We start from the raw sequence: 17,714 nt of genomic DNA on the forward strand, positions 1-17,714 counted from the left end.
TTAGTATGGGGTAATAACCATTATATTAAGTATATCAGCCATGGCCATGCCTATGGATTGATGGATACGTTGATGATCTCTGTATCTATTAAAAGAATAGTTGCCGCATCCAAGATGTAGTACCATAAATTATGACAAGTCGGGGAAACCAAACAAATCGGTCAGTCAATTGGAGTTTGAAATCTCTCTTGAATTACAAGTTTCTGACCGAGGCCACAGTAAGAATAGAAACAAAGACGTACGAAAAGACTTTATTCATAGTTATTCAGTATCGTTCATTGTTAACAAACATTTCTGTTTATTAATCAGGGACAGATCAAATATTCATATAAGCAGAAAAGAGTCATCAGTGTCCAAAGGACTGGTTTATATTTCATTTTCCTAGAGTCTTCAGCGCTAACATCCTAAACTTCCGGCTAATGGTATCCTCCGTGGCCTCCGTAATATCCTTCATAGACGAGGCTGCCTTTGTGTCCACTTTTCCCAAGCCAAAATTCGTAGCTGGATTTGCCTCCAGGGGATATTTTCGGGTAGCCATACCCATGTCCACCATGCCCATGGCCGTATCCTCCGTGTCCACCGTGCCCATGGCCGAATCCTCCGTGTCCACCGTGCCCATGGCCGTATCCTCCGTGTCCACCGTGTCCATGGCCGTGTCCACCGTGACCGTGGCCGTAGCCACCAGCACTGACGAAGGCAACCAGGAGTAGCATTACTACTTCAGCGAGCAACAACCTCTGTAGCAGGATGAAGGAAGACTTTAGGTCCATCTTGATATCAAGGAAATAATACAACAATCTCAACAACGATAATAATAATAATAAATAATTCGGTTTCTTGATCCTCGACCACATACGTTAGGCAACCCTGACTCGGAATGGAATCATCAAAGTAGTTTCAAATGTTTTAATATAATTTCCGATACCTTTTCGAAAACGTTAAAAATAGTCAAGGACTATTGATTCTGCACACACATACACACACACACACACACACCACACACACAAGTTTTGGAATATCCATCTAACGTGAACAATTCCCTCCATTGTATTTCCACAAGTTAAGTCTAAGAGTGAAAATAGATCATTATATGTCCTTCAAAACAATGATTCGGTCTATTGTTGGGAAAAGAAACGTGCAAATACCCGAGTCTTGTGTTTTATCGCGTTAGTTATTATTTTTGTTTTTATATTTAATTTAATTTTCACGGAAAACATTCCTAGGTGAACGTATTCCTTCATGTAGATTCTACTGGTCACTTTTCACTAGATATGCGTGTAATTGAATAAGGCACAATGCCTCGTTAACTTCTCGAATTCTTCACACTTTTTCGATACAAGTCCTGAGATCCAACAGCAAGAATATGAAGAAATTCTGACGTCTGAAACCTGATTCAGATCCGCATCCAGAGTATCAGAACGAAGTTCTGATCTCAGGCTTTCTACCTAGTGATAGGCGTATCCAAAAAGCGTGACTAATTCGAGAAATTAAGAGGATATTACAGTTCTTTCAATTACATATTCCTAAATGTACAGCATATAAAAAATCTAAAATAAAATATAGTAACACAAATGAGTCGTGCAGTGAATTCCTATCATGAGAACTCTGATGAAAAAACTAATGATGCATTTTATTGTAAATTTTCCCAAGGGTAAAAGTACTAGTCTACTCATATGATGAGTTATTATAAGAAGACAATTTGGACTGGTCCAAGAAGCCTAACAATAAAGGGCCTAACCATGCTGGATGTATTTCAGAGCAGAACAAAATAGAAGGAGAAACAGAGAACCAGGAATGATCAAGAACAATGCGATCAACTGCTTTATATATATATTTTTCGGCTGTCAAGGGGGACAAGGTGACTGACGAACGCAGCTTCCCTTCACTTTTGAGTTCTGGAACCGATTGGGTCGATGTATTGTTTTTGCTTGTCTGTGGAAACCTTCGGCGGCTGGCTGAAGGCTTAGGTCTGCAATGACGAAATCGCGAGATATTTAGTTACTTCGTTAATTTGTAAACGTTTAACTCTAAACTGTAAGAGGGCATGTTAACTGCTGTCGCTATAATAAGGCAATAAACATTATTTAAAAGCCTTAGAAAAGCAATTGTGTACAGAAGCATCTAAATACGAGATTTTTATTTTAACCTTTTGATTTTGTCTCCAATTTCTCCTTTTTGAAACGCAATAAAAGCCGCAGAGATAACGAGCGATTTATGGAGTCAAATCTCGAGGCATCAAACCTCTCTAGAGCGGGAGACCCTTCTCTGGTTCTTGGTTACTTTGGTCATTAGGAGCGATTTCACGTACGGCTGTGAAATCGCAGTTATGTCACAGCTGTCGTTCACGTATTCGTAAGAAATGTCTTGGTGTGCGCTCAGCACTCTCTCATTGTAACAACTAAGCTGTGACAGTTATTTAAGCGTGCATGATAGGTAATTAGGCGACCTTAATGGAAAGGGGCCAGGGCAGTTTTTATATCAAGAGTTCATGGATGAAAAATCGTGAGTCAAAGCCCCTGGGCCAAAATATTTCGATAAAAAAAAAATTCATTGTGGCAAAAAACCGACGCAGGGCAAAATGCTCACATGTCACAAGCTCATGAGGCAAAAACTCACATGTCAAAGTGGTCAGAGCTAAAAAAAAATCATATGTAAAAACTCATGGGGCAAAATTCGAATACAAAATGATCACATGTCAAAAGGCTCACGAGCAAAAATATCCAGGTCAAAAACCTTAATTAAGAATCTCAAAATTTCATATCCAAAACTCACAAACCGCAAAATCAAGACCAAATACGCATGCAAAAAACACGAGTCAAAAACTATAAATAAACAAGTAAAAATTGCGCAGAAGTTCCTTCGGCTCAATCGAGTTTTCGGTACAGCGTATAATGCTGCATGAAACTCTCGATATGCTGCTTTATGAAACTCTCAACCACGACTCGGGCAGAGCTCAGTTGCTCCCGGGATGCGGTGAAGTGAAGATACGTCGGCGGCTGGCATCTCTATCCTTAACCTTAAATAAAATAAACACTACTGAGGCTAGAGGGCTGCAGTTTCGTATGTTCGATGATTGGAGGCCAATGGAAGGTGCATGGATGATCAACATACCAATTTGCAGCCCTCTGGCCTCAGTAGTTCTTAAAATTTGAGAGCAGAAAGAAAAATAGCCATCTCAATAGTTTTTATTTATTTTTTTGTATTTTATCAGAAAACTAAAACTCACGACCACCAGTTCAAGAGACAGAATCTCATTCGACACCGCAAAGTAAAAATTCTCAAGCCGAAGTTCAATATCCAGGGCTTATGCTGAATTTCACGGAACAAACGTTTCATGTTCATTTAGTTAATTAAAAGAGGCTGTTTGTAGTCAAAATTTCGTATAACACACACACACACACACACACAATTTTTAAAATTTTGTATTAAAAATGTTGAGATGCGTCTGGAAAAAGTTGTATTTTTTTATTTTATTTTTTTTCCCTCGTGAAATCCAAGAGAGAAATATTAAGAAAAAAAATAAAATTTCCTTTCACTGGTGCAGTTCATTTTCAGAACAATTACTTTTTCATTCCAGGTTATGAATTAACAAAAGTACGTTTTTCATCACGTCGCATTAAACTACAGACATGTTTGCCTAGTAATAAAATGAAAATACATTTGAACGACGTCATAAATAAGGAGGGCATAAAAATTTGTTTCTATAAGATTAAAAAACACAACGAAAAAGTAAAAAAAGGAATACGAATGATTTCCTAAAAAAATATATATTTTTCGTGGACACAGGAATGCATCAAAATTATTTTCCGGTTCCTATAAAATTTCAACTCTCAATTTATTTGAAAACATGAGTTTTCTCATATACACAGCAAACACTAATGTAACGTTGACATAGTTTAGGATTTTTCATATGATAACTCGAAAATGATAACGCGAAATTTGTTCCGATGGTTTAAAAAATATTGAAATTTTAGACATGTTTTCCTTTCAGACGAAGTAATGGATATTTCCTCTACAGTTCAGGAGGAGCAGAAAGAAAAAGTTTTCATTGTCTGGCAAAGATTTGTCTTCACGTCTTCGTCAAAGTGGAAATAAATTCTGTTGGTGGACTTCTGTATGATAAGACTATAGTTGTCTTGACAAAAAAGAAATGTGTACAAAGACACACAAATTTATATATATATATATATATATATATATATATATATATATATATATGTGTGTGTGTGTGTGTGTGTGTGTGTGTGTGTACAGCCCACATCCTTTATAATTAAAATATTCCCTCTGATTAGGATCGAACACAAAAAGTCACAAACAAAGGTGGGATCCAAGTACTTGATAGTACCTAGGCCCTTTTTTTATTATGCATATATTATATCTAGTATCTTCTCTCTCTCTCTCTCTTCTCTCTCTCTCTCTCTCTCTCTCTCTTCTCTCTCTCTCTCTCTCTCTCCTCTATATATATATATATATATATACTATATATATATATATATTTATATATATATATATAGCTTGATGATAATAATAATGCCAAGACCAGGAAGAACATTCTTTAATATTACGAGCTTTCGAGGTTTAATACCTCATCTTCAGAAGACTGAAAAAATGACAAGGATGAGAAATCACTAAAAATTACATTAAAAATGAATTGTCTTACTAAAAGCTTCAGTAAAAACATAAAATAAAACGAACATCACATACAAACAAAATAAAATTTATTACGAAGAAATTAAAACAAACACAACACATGCAAAAACAGAAATAAAAATAAGACGGAAGGTAAACAAACTACCACACTCAAAAATAAAATGGCTAACGACCTACTTTGTGTACCTACTATGAAACTATATGATAGCTAGTTATCATTTAGTTTCATAGTAGGTACACAAAGTTACATTGTGAAACTTTTTTATTTTTTATTTTTTTTACTATGCATAAATACTATAAAATTTTTACAAAATATATATCATCCATTTTTTACCTAAAATATTGCAATAATTTATTTTTGTAGACATTATTTTTAAATTTTCGAAATTATTCACTTTTCAAAAAATATCTTTTTGGTCAATTTTTTTTTAGCTGCAAAATAATGTTCAAACATCCAGCAAGCTACCATAAGTTTCGTGCAAATCCACAAATAATTAAATAGTTAAATAAAACCTCGAAAATTACATACCCATCTTCCATTTCACGTACTAAGTTTGGCTGTCGCACTTAACGTGGTCGGGGACCACTTTGCGGACATATGCGAAAGGTAAGTTACCATATCGCTAAATATTCTTGTTTTCTATAGACTTTGTGTTATTCTGGTTTATTTTCATGCATAAATAATTTAATACTAATTACAACAATTCTTATAAGAAATTTTCCTGGTGAAACTAAGTCAACAAATTATCTTTACGTTGGATTAAGTTTTTGGGACAGTTTTTTTTTATGACTGCTTTTTTATGGCTGCAAAATGTTCAATCATCCAGCAAGCCACCATAATAGTTTTATGCAAATCCACGCGTAATTAGATAAGAAACACATTGAAATTTACAGTACATTCCTCCATTTCAGGTGGTAGATATGGCTGTCGAAGTAGGTGTCGACTGCGGCCATTTTATTGGCATATCCGAAAGTCAAGTTTCCATATCTCTATATTCCTGTTCTCTATAGAGTTTGTGGTATTCTGGTAGATTTTCATGCATAAATATCATATCTTATAAATAAGTTACAACGATTTTCATAAGATTTTCATGGTGAAACTAGGTTGAAAAATGACCTTTAGATTTGGCCCTTAATATAACAGCAAATAACATTTGTGCAGATTTTTTTTACATGATTCCGTTCTAGGATAATAGTTTATTCTATAAAAGAAATTAGCCACTTCCTATTTCATTTATGTACCCCAAAAAGTTTGTGAAATTTTGACTTTTTATTTTCTTCCAAAAAACTTACCAAATTTTTTTCCCCCAAAAAACTTCCCTTTTTTTCTCTTCAGATTTTAACCTCAATGTGTCAGACACCTTCTCTGACAGTCACATATTGTAAATAGTAGACTTAGGAAGGATTCCCTCAATTTTTGTGTATAGGCTATTTTGTATTTTTTTAAATATTTCCTTATTTTTTGTATACTTATTATTTTAATATATTTGTAATAAATATTTAATTTGTAGATGGGTATTATTTATCTTTTCAGTAGTGTTCTGCAATGGTTAAATTAATTTTAGAAATTAAAATGTACAGCAAAAATGCAGTAAGTAATTTTTGGAAAATTTTTCTGGGCGCTCGGGACAAGCTCAACCCACACGCACCTGTAACGGGGTACCAATGTAGCGAAACCTATCCAGGGTTGAGGTGGTACATAGTTTTCCTTTTGACAGGCTGATAATTGCCATTCCACAGATATATGAAAATACACTTTTCTATACATCTACCAACATCAGCTGGAACTGGATACACCTGGGAAACATACCATCACTTGGATAGTGCAGTTGCATTAACTAGTACACTCTTTTGGAATAAAGTTAGACTTCGTTTATAAAGTGGCCCTAACATTTTCAAAATATCTTTGATGTTTTCCCAGTTCGCCCATACAAACTGTACAGGTAGTTCATAATCATTGTTATGGATTATACCTAGATTTTAAAACTGCCTGTTTTCATTTCTATCCCGGTTTCTGGCCAGTCACGATTCTTTCCATGATACGATTCCCACCATGTAAGTTTTCTTTTTAAGTCTCGCTCCACTTGGTGCTTTATGGTCATTAATGACCCGTGAAGTTTCCTTAATACTCCTTAATTTATTCACAATAATAGTGCTATCATCAGCAAAACCAACTACAAACAGTTTATAACCCATTTGGAAAGTCAGGAGAAAAATCCCTCTTAAGCTTCAGCATTCTATACAACGGTTCTTGAGCTATAGCAAATAAAATCATTGATAATGGGCAATCCCGTCGAACAGACTATCTTATAGGAAATGTGTCAGATTTGTGGATATGTAACTTTTGGCATCCGTATAAAGCATTTTAAGTTCACAAAATCTAAAGAAAATCAAAGTTTGGACAGCGTTCCGAAGAAGAAGTCCAGATTAATCCTGTAAAATGCTTTGTACCAATCTAGGTTTATTTGGGCAGCTGTCTTGTTCTTATAAAAAGTATATTATATCCCTTAGCAAAGTATCCCTTAAAGTAACAATTATTTATTAACCTTCCAGGGACAGCGCAGAAGTGGTCCTTTGATACCAATGTTGAAAGCATTTATTTTAAAGTTGCCATAACCTTTGTTGTAATTTTGTAACCTACATTTAACATAGTTATAGGTCCCAGTTGTTAAGGTCACACTATCTCCATCCTTTGGTACAAGCTTAATAATTCCCTTATTTGAGTCCTTCCATATTTCAAATTTAGTAAATGTATGTCTCGTTACTTTAATGAATTAGTTTTTTTTTTTTTTTATAATACTCCACATATTTTTGTAAAATTCTATAGCTAATCCATCCATACCAGGGCATTTCCCATTTTGTATTCCACATATGGCTTTCCAAACCTGTGTCTTACTTCAGCCTTCAAGGTTAAATTCATGTCATCTAGTGACAGCGTTCATAGTTTCAAGAAATTTATATTTTAACAGTTTCTTTGTATAGATTTGTATAAAACTCCAATATATTCCTTTGTATAGACTTTGTGTCATACATATACACCCTCCTTTTCACAAAGTTGATACTTTTTTCACATTCGTTTTTTTTCTTGTGTAGATAATTTTTCACCATTCATTCTCTCATCAATTCTAGTTCTTATCTTAACCCCTTCACATATTTCATCTTCAATCAGATTTCTTTAAGTTCCTCTATTTCATGAACCTATTGCAGTTGGCAGAATGGATCCAATGATTCCTTCCTAATTCGGTTTTCAGCAAATTCAGGAACCCAAATATCTCTTGATTAATAGTTTTTGAGACTGACGAAAAAAAAAGTTTACCTTTTGCATAATTCCACCAATCTAAAATAGAATGAAATTGTAAATCGCCTATTTTCCCTTTCAAATGGTCTGGAAAATGAACATAGTTTTCCATTTTTAGTGTCTTAGAATATTTGTATTCAATTTCCAGTATCCTTTGCCAATACTAATATCCTTGTCCATCTTAATCTTAACCCTAACATAATTATTATCAGACTAACTCTGTGGTATATTTTCAGATTCAGTTCCATTACTTCCCAAATCTCGTACATATATATAGAAGATCAATCCTAGAGCCATATTTATGTCAAATATACGTATACTCTATCAAACGATTTGTTAAGAGCCACACATCTCTACGCTGCAAATCATTTTTCCAATTTTGAAGAGCTTCTGAACTAATATGGTTATCCTAGTTAGAACAATCTCTCTTACTTGTTATACTGTTCCAATCTCCCTTTATGATCACATTTCGTAAATTTTCTCAAGTAATACAGCATAACATTCAAGAACAGTTCCCCTCTTTAAATTTTTTTTATTTGTCCCAGAAGGGGCATATGCATTTATTAATCGGAAATCTGTTTCTTTATAGGTACATTTTACACTTGATTATTTGACCCTTTACATCCATCTCATGATTCAGAACCTTTCACTCTTGGCTTTTTAATGAAAAGGATAACAGATGTGCCTCCCTTCAGCAAGAAAGTTGGCTTCAGTATGATATCGTAATTCTTTTCAACATGCGCAAGTTGCGATATTTCTTTGGCATTATGTTCTTGCCCAAATAGTACGTCCAAATGATAAAAATACATAAAATCAATCAATTTTAATTTGCTTACGACCCATACATAACCATTAACATTAATAGTTGCTAAATTTAGGTAAGTGAAGGCTCCAAATATAAGGAATCTCTTCATCATTCATCTAATTTAAAAAGTTTATTCACAGGCAATTGACTTGAATCATCTTCAGAGCTACTTTTGGGTTCATCGAACACTGATTTATCTTCATGTTCGACTCGGAGAGTACGCCACTACTATCTATCCTTGGTTAACCTCAGAAGAATGCCCTTGCTTGGTTGGTCACTAATGGTAGCTTACTACATTCCGTCGTCACTCATGTTTCCAAAATTTACAACACTGTATTGTATGTTCTTCGTCATATTCTATATTACTTCCCTCTTTCGCTTCATGTTTCTGAATTTCACTCTCCACTTCTTCGATTGGCTCCTCTTCATTTTGTACGTGACATAATTGAAAAGTCCATTTCCTTTTCGATGTCAGCCTCATCAGCGTGGATTGCTGCTTCAATTGTGGAAATAATTAATCCATCGTCGGGTGATACAGGGCTTTCCATAAACCCTTCAGCTGCTTCGTCGTCTTGCCTTTCCTTACGCGTTTCCGCTTCGCTCATTTGTCCATCTTCAGTCCTTGTCTCACTGGACGTTCTCGTGCTTTCATCACTTAGTAAGTCTGAATGAACGTTTCCTACGACTGGTTCCGCTCTCTCTGATTCTGCGACTTCGCTCTATCTACATGCTCTTCGTCCCCTCCACTATTGTTCACATAGGATGTATTCTTTTCATTCCTTTGTATTTCAGGATAATCACCCTCACTAAAAATGTAATTACTCTCAGATTTATATTGCAGTCCTTCACTAGATGGCGTTTGCCACATTTGTAACACGTTCTTCTCTGTCCACTGTAAAGAAAGGTTTAATTGTAGCCACCAATATAAATTGATGAAGGGATATTTTCTCTATCCCTTATCTTTGCCGTTCGAATGCTACTAAGTAAATCTTCAAAAACCCCAACTGGAAATTTCTTATGCCTTAAATGTTCTACCTTTCCATACCTATTCAATTTATCTATTATCACTTGATCGTTTATCTCGAAAGGTGCGTTCCTTATTGATACAAATGACACTTGCGAACTTAAATTTACAACTTTTACGAAGTCTGTATCATTTATTTTGATAACCTTATCCTCAAAATTCTTCACAACATCTGTAAATATATCTGTTGATCAGTTTTACCACAATCTTATTTCGATTTATATCTGAACACCTTATATGTCAGTAATTCCTAATTTCATATCCTTGAATACAACATTACCAACCATTTCCATGGTTGCATGAGGTGCTGTGAAATGTAGGCCTGTGGAGTCCTTTCTCCTTTATGTATTGTAACCCATCTTGATGAACCAGCTTATTTGCCGGCTAACTGGCAGTACTGTTTACCCGGGGAAAGGAGGGCGCTCTAAGGGAGGGAGGAAGGGAGGGAGGGACGCCGCGAGAATTAAAGCAACTATCGCCTCAGGGCATATTCGTTTACCGGCCAAGACTTCTTTACGAGGATTGATTGATTGAGAGTTATCTGGCGTCACAACTACCAGGGTCACCGACACCGAATACTAAATGTGATCTTTTAACTTTTATAATATATTATAGAACATTCAAAATACCTTTATCTTTATGAGAGACATACGTATAAATTTGATTTAAGAAAATAAAATAAATTTCTGATAAAAGTAAAAATAATATTCCGATAAAAAGAATTGTGATTAATCACAACCGTAAAATTATTAAAAAGAAAAGAATATGTATATACTAAGACAGCACAGCTGTCAGATATATTTGAGGAAGACCAGCTTCTTTGATAAAAGAGATAATGTTATAAATACATGCGCTTTCTCCCAACAGTTTTTGCCATGCTATAATTACCCCCCCCCTGCTTCACTACTATAACCTAAAAACGATTCCTAAGTTCCACCAGACTGGGACACTCAACCAGCAAAGTGCCTAACGGTTAGCGGAACTAAGCAATCGTCACAGAAGGGCTCATGCTCCCCATCCATCAGATAGCCATGAGTTAAACGCGTATGGCCAATACGTAATCTACACAATACAACCTCCCACTTCCTTGGTATTAGGTCATATTTCCAAGGGTGTGTCTGACTAGTAATTTCTTTCATTTTATTGGGGCCTACTCTGTCCCACTGAACTACCCATAAATGCTGGATGGATTTCCATATATCATAGAATGTATCACGATATGGAACAGGGCATTTTCTTGGTATCAAAGTTTGCGCAGCTGATTTGGCTAGCTTGTCTGCCTCTTCGTTTCCTGATATGTTCACATGAGCAGGAACCCAACAAAAAGAAACAATGCTCCCTCTATACTGGTGCAAGAAAATCCACTGCAAGATCTTCAACACCAAGGGATGATCAGTATTAAAGACTTCCAGGGACTGTAGGGCACTTTTGGAGTCACAAAATATTGTGTAGCTACACACTGGGAGTGTTGTAATATGTTCCAGTGCTACTAGGATGCCATACAATTCAGCTGTAAAGTTTGAGGCAATAGAAGGAAGTGCACCTCTTCGGTTGAAAGATTCGCTAAAAACTCCATATCCAACGCCAGCACTGGACTTAGAGCCATCAGTAAATATAAAACTTGTATCTACATGCTCTGATACATGCTCTAAAAATATGGCCCTCATTTCCTCATCAGATTTATCCCTCTTTGCTCCACTGAAGTACCTACAGAATTTCACATCAGGTAACCTCCAGACAGGAGTACTGGGATACACAAAGGGGATAATGGGGGAAATTTTTCTAAAATAATTCGTATCCTCTAAAATTTTTTTAATTCTATAGCTAAAAGGAGTGGGATACCTTGGATGACTTTCGTAAAAACCGTTAAAAATATTTCTATTTGCCACAGCAAATGCCAGAGATTTGGGGAGTCTTTGCACTCTAAACCAGTACCGAAGTAATGATGACTGGCGATAGAGTTCAAGGGGCATCTCTCCTGCATCAACTAGCATACTAGGTATTGGTGACAATCGGAAAGCTCCTGTGGCTATACGAATACCTGAATGATGCACTGAATCTAAAATTTTTAAGTTACATGAGGAAGCTGAAGAATAAACTTCACAACCATATGGACAGCTTTGACAAGATTAAAGATTTATGAAGCTTCAGTAAAAGATTTCTATCAGCTCCCCAACTGGTGTGAGAAAGCACCTTCAAAATGTGTAGAGCTTCTAGGCTCTTTGCTTTTATATGTTTGATATGGGGGACCCAAGTTAATCTACGGTCAAAAACTAGGCCTAAGAAGTGTGCTTGTTCTACACATGGGATTCTACGGCCATACAAATATAGGTCTGGATCAGGATGTACTCCCCTGATCCGACAGAAGTGGACAGCAGTAGTCTTGCTTACAGAGATATTTTAAAACCCTGTTCTCAGCCCAACTTACTATTTTATTTATTGTTAATTGTAGCTTTCTTTCTGCTACAGTCATCTGGGTGGCAGCAAAGGATATTGACAAGTCATCCACAAACAGTGTCTTTAAAACCTCTCTTGGAATGACAGCTGCAACACTGTTTATGGCCAGAGCAAAAAAGTGTTACATGAGAACACTACCCTGGGGAACACCTTCTTCTTGGCACCTTTTCTCTGATAAAATACTGCCAACTTTAACTTTAAAATACCTACGATGTAAAAAGGATTTCACAAATAAAGGTAATTTGCCTCGTAGACCACTATTATGCATAGTCTTCAGAATCCCATGTCTCCAAGCAGTGTCATATGCCTTTTCTATATCAAAAAACACTGTCACATGGTGTTGCTTGGAGGCAAAGGCCTCACAGATAGAGGCTTCAAGTTGCAGTAAGATGTCCAGGGTGGAGTGCATTTTTCAAAAACCACACTGAGAAGGTGTTAGAATATTGTTGTGCTCTAGATACCACATCAGTCTTACATTTACCATTTTTTCCATCAACTTACACAAACAGCAAGTTAAAGCAATGGGGCGGTAACTTGCTGCACAGAGAGGATCTTTTCCAGGCTTAAAGAATGGTAACATGGTAGCTAATTCCCATATGGTAGGGTAGCTGCTTTCATCCCATATTCTATTGATAATACTTATTATTAAAAAGTTTTGTGTTCCTTGAAATGTGTTTTTAAACATTTCATAAGGAATCTCATCTGGACCAGGGGCAGTGTTCTTGCTCCTAGATAAAGCAGAGTCAAATTCCCTCTCAGAAAACGGCATATTATATGATTCAGCTTTCTTTGCTGAAAAGTCAAGTACTTGTTGTTCTTCCATCATTCTGAAATTATGTCCTGGGAACTATCTGATTTCTCAGAGACTCGAGCGAAGTGTTCTGAAAATGTATTACTAACTTCTCTGGCATCTGTGACATGATTATTATTCACTTTAAGTACTGGAGGAGGATTGGGTGTAAATTTACCCTGAATTTTTTCTTATTTTCTTCCAAATGCTACAAACTGGTGTTCTGCTGTTAATAGAGGATACATATCCGGCCCATGATTGTCTTCTGGCAGCTTTTCATGGCTTTTCGAAATCGTGCCCTACACTGTTTGTAAATTATGACATTGTCCAAGGTGCGGTGTCTACGGCACCTGGTCAGTGATGTCCTTGTAGCTCGGTGTAACAGCCTGCTGCTGGAACTGTAGAAAATAGAGTATAAATCCCTGGGATAAACTCAAAGGCAATGAGTTCGTTACCTAATGAAGATCGTCGATGAGCTTTACTCTGTGAACATAGGCGATGAGTTTTAAGCCCCGTCCACACGGCTGAGCTTTGCTCGACGAACTTGTTCGATGTGACGTCAGAAGCGGAGAAACCGCTGCAAAGTTCTGACTTTTCTCGCTGTTTCTTCGCTTCTGACGTCACATCGGACAAAGTTCGTCGACCAAAGCTCGACCGTGGACGGGGCCTTACTATGTGAACACAAGTAGTGGTTTTCTTTCTGAACAGAGGCAATGAGTTGGTCATGAACACGATGAGTGTTATTGTGTACACAAGGAGAGTTCGCTACTCATAAATGCTACTCATAAACACAGGAAGTAAGTTTATATATGCATGCTCAGCAGTGACTATCGGCACAATGATTATGATGCTGTTCATAATCCCTAGGCACTGGGACATTCAAACTATCTTTAAGTAAGGGCTCGTGAGGCTGGTCATAACATAAGCGGGAACTGTGATGGTTCCTTGAACAGTGCTTAGAGGAATTGCTCATGAACACAGGCAGTGAGTTTGAGGTGCTATAGATAAGGCATGAGTTCCCAATAGTATCCATCAGCAAGGCTTTAAGTATGTGAAATATATTAACATAGATAATGTGGTTGTGAAGATATGAGTTAGATGTAATTGTAAGTACCCATTAATTTAGTGAATGCGATGCTGTAATGAACGTAAAGTGTTCACCTAGCAATGCATGGTAATCAGGTGTTTGATCGTACCCATTTGAGATATAGCACCTGTAATGTTTAAAAGGCCGTCAGGCAGTTGAGGTAACCAATAAACATTAAATACAGTATACTAAGGAAGGCGCTGTTGAGCTTTTTTGATGATGATTGGTGGTAAAACTGATCTATATTTCCTCCCTAACAAGAGCTCACAATACAAACTTCTTTGTTTGCTTTATTTTCAAGTTCAGTGGGTTATCTATAAATTAAACCTGAATTCTTGAGAGATCAAAGATATCTGTATAAGAATACGACTTTTGATCATAGTATGTGGGTTATCTTAATTTTGATTTTGGTGATTTTCAGAATACGTTTTATTCTAAGTATTAAAATTCAAATTTTGTATAGTGAAAAATTTTAACTTTAAATGGCGTCAGAAGCTGAGCAGCATTGTAAAGTATAAATGATTGTTATTCAGCCTTAACCAGATAGTTAAAGTTTGTGGGTAATAACCTTGTTTTGGGCATTGATTGTAGGAACTTAACTCATTGCTAAGCTAATCATCCTTATAAGCTAATCATCCTTAAAGTAAAAGATATCGTACATATTTTAAGAAATATCAGCGTTCTCGACAGAGTTGCCGAACATTTTTAAGGGGACATTTTTCTGCTGCCGTTGCATTTTTGTTTACAGGTCACAAACTTGCTGGAAGAACCAGAATTCAAGACAATGTGCAGACACGGGGCGGATTTACGATCCTTTCAGTGTTAGGCTGAATTTCTAGGGATCCAAGATGTCCACAAGATAGATGTAGAGTTCTATTCATTTGATTTTTTAATTTTCCAAGCTGCGCCTTTCATTAAAATTCTTAAAGGTTTGTAAGTTAGGATCCTCGGATATTCTGCATTCATAAACCTACCATTTACTTGTATATTATAATCGTTTTTTCATTATTAATAAACAGTAGGTCTTTAGTTTTCATTTTTGAACTACTTCCTCGGTTTTTATATAGGGAAAAACAAATCTTGGAGTCTGGTTTATCATCCATATTATTACAGATATTGAAGATAAAAACGGTTTAATTTAGAAATATAGAAATTTACCAAACTATTTAACAGTATTCACGTGTGAGTGAATACTCATGTGAAAGGCCTATATCAAATTTTAAACGTGAGCAAATTAATGTAAGCCATCCTCATGGAATTGTTGAACATTTCATTTGTACAACACATAGTGGAAATGTTGTTGGGGTATTAGCTGTGACGACTCGAATGCCCTTAGCTATTTTGTGGAACAAAGAGCTGAAGTCTGACTCCAAATTAATTAATATATAGTAGGTACCAAATGTATTGGGAGCAAGAATATTATGTAAATTACTCCATCTTATTACTTTAAAACAGCGTGTTATTGGAAGGTAAAATGAAACCTCAAATATTTGTTTCATGAAGCTAGTTCAAAGAAATTGTTTCCATTCATTGGTATGAAAATTAGATAATGTGATGGTCAGCGCACTTCCATGGACAAAGGTCTTAAGCTACGTGGCTAAATATAGGATTAGTAAAGCAGGGGAAAAGAATTTTGATTTATGCATAAAAATTTTAAAAATTCCTGAAATACTGAAGTTAAGACACATGGGTATATATGGGATTCAACGCAGGTGTCACAAATTTTAAGCTGATTATAAAAAAATTCTGAAATCCCGAAGTTAAATGTTTAAGTTTTGCGCGAAGTTTTTAAAGGGGAAGTTTGGGGGGGGGGGGGTGGAGGAGGGGGGAGGGGGCGTCCATTGGAGGTCGTTTGGCTAACAAATCTGGTTGACCACATAAAGTTTTGAGACGCAGTTTTTTTTTCTTTACCAAAGAGGCTTATTAATTTATTTCAATGATTTCCGTTTAATAGATCACTTAGATTCTGAATAACCTCACTGGTCCCAGCGCTCTACTTAATGCCTAAATTTCACATTCCATTCTGTTTAATACGTCGCTAGTATAGGGCAATGAGCACGTATTTTCACAACCTATCCATAAAACCCCCATAGGGTGGTAGCGCCGTCAGTGCACCCTATGCGTTGCACTATAGGCATTACTTAAGGCTCTTTGCAGCGTCCCTTCGTCCACTAGCTGCAAAACCCCTTTCTGTTCCTTTCATTGTACCTACGTTTGCATTCTCTTATATCTTTCTTTCCACCAGCTTCTATCGATTGTTTCATGGTGCAACTGAGGTTTTTTTCCCGTTACGCCTTTCAAACCTCTACTCACAATTTTCCATTTGAGCGCTGAATGACCTCATAGGTCTCAGCGTTAGGCCTTAGGCTTGAATGCTATATTCTATTCTATTCTACCCATAAACCAATGTAAAGACTCATAATTCTCAGGACTGGTTGTTTAGGGTAGTAACTGATACGTATACTATTGGCTTAGTGAGTTTGACACCGAATAGGAGATAAGTGAGCAACTTAGTCGAACTTAGTAATCGAAGAAGTTTGGAGGATTTTAATCTTCATGACTGCCGTTAGGTATGGAACGCTTCATGCGATGTATCGTATGAAATGGCATTTGTGTAAATGGGTCTCTTTAATTGCTATCGTTTCTGCTTATTATGGAAATGATAATTGTGAACTACTGAAGGAATTTGTAAATTAGTGAATTCAGTAAAATACAGGTTATAGAAAAAACTTATTGGTACATAAGCCCCATTTCTTAGAAATGGATTAACCATTTTGTTTTTAATGACGTGGTTGCTCTAGAATAGAATGGTTTTGGTAAAATGTTATTACCTATTAAATACATTTACTGTGCATTTCAAGGCCGTGTCGAATTGATTTTCCTCGATAAAATCATAGCAAAGCATCGAATATGGATCGTGTTTTGGAAGTAGCTATTTGAAGCCATAGCTTAATTGGCAAAAATATGCAGATATGTCCAATGTTGATAATTAATGCACTTATCAGAGTAAATCAAAGAAATTGAAAGGGAAACTTAGCTAAAAAGAGAAAACAAACTGCTTGCCTCATCTTTGGAAGCAAGAGAGAGAGAGAGAGAGAGAGAGAGAGAGAGAGAGAGAGAGAGAGAGAATTCCAAAGCGCAGGACTGCAGGGGATGTGGGATGGCATAAAACGACGATTTTCTTTCAGTTATATTTAATAATAAATAGCAAAACTTCACAAAAAAGTTCAGTCGATGAAAAATCGGGAGATTCAGAGAAGGAGACGCTGCTTCGAGCAGAAAGAGAGTGAGGATATTTTGAGTTAAATCAAAGAAGCGGCGGTTCTTTAGTGATAGCCATGGCCATGTCCGTGGCCGTGTCCGTGACCGTAGCCATGATGTCCCTTTCCGCCGCTTAGGTGGAAGTGGTTGCTGGAGTATCCACCGCCGTAGCTGCCGTCAATCTTATGTCCTTTGCTGTGGCCGTGGTCATGGCCGTGTCCGTACCCACCGTGTCCATGTCCGTGGCCATGTCCGTGGCCATGGCCATGGCCATAACCGTCTGCGTTGACGAGGGCTACCACCAACAGGGCAGCAAGGGCGGCGAGGACGAATTTCTGTGTA

At 36.6% G+C, this 17,714-nt stretch overlaps 2 long non-coding RNA genes across 2 annotated transcripts in view; both read right to left on the reverse strand.

The window, feature by feature from the left end:
- Positions 1-239: 239 nt before the first annotated feature.
- On the reverse strand, positions 240-1,803 carry LOC135208904 (uncharacterized). Its single transcript, XR_010313240.1, has 2 exons — positions 1,739-1,803; positions 240-737 (listed from the first exon to the last, which is right to left on the reverse strand). It is a non-coding gene; the product is annotated as an uncharacterized LOC135208904 (long non-coding RNA).
- A 15,485-nt stretch (positions 1,804-17,288) lies between these two features.
- LOC135208905 (uncharacterized) overlaps positions 17,289-17,714 on the reverse strand; it is a 2,504-nt gene continuing 2,078 nt past the window's right edge. The window contains exon 2 of the long non-coding RNA XR_010313241.1: positions 17,289-17,707. This is a non-coding gene — a long non-coding RNA (uncharacterized LOC135208905). The remainder of the gene's footprint in view (positions 17,708-17,714) is intronic.

This window comes from Macrobrachium nipponense, chromosome 37 (assembly GCF_015104395.2).
Source record: "Macrobrachium nipponense isolate FS-2020 chromosome 37, ASM1510439v2, whole genome shotgun sequence".
NCBI classification, from domain to species: domain Eukaryota; kingdom Metazoa; phylum Arthropoda; class Malacostraca; order Decapoda; family Palaemonidae; genus Macrobrachium; species Macrobrachium nipponense.